The following is a 335-nucleotide window of genomic DNA, read 5'->3' as shown; positions in this document are numbered from 1 at the left end:
TAGTTTCCCAGATATACAAAATTTTGTATTTAATTCATATGGGAAGTGCCAAGCCCCCCATTGAAAGTCCGCCCGTTATTCTCTAAATGTTCTTCAGTAAAATTTGAAGATTCTAGATCTAATAGAAAGATATACGGATTTTTCTATTTAATTCATATGGGAGGTCCAAGCCCCCCAGATGAAAGTCCGCCCTTTTTTCTCCAAAATGTTCAGATGAATATTAAAGTTCTTCGTGCAAAATTTGAAGAATTTAGTTCTATTAGTTTCCCAGATAAACGAATTTTTGTATTTAATTCATATGGGAGGTTCCGCTCCCCTCATTGGTAGTCCCCCAA

Source organism: Lucilia sericata, unplaced genomic scaffold (genome assembly GCF_015586225.1).
Source record: "Lucilia sericata isolate MDLA Ls3-8-SP2 unplaced genomic scaffold, ASM1558622v1 Contig001491F_arrow, whole genome shotgun sequence".
Taxonomy (NCBI): domain Eukaryota; kingdom Metazoa; phylum Arthropoda; class Insecta; order Diptera; family Calliphoridae; genus Lucilia; species Lucilia sericata.
This window is presented reverse-complemented; position numbering follows the sequence as displayed.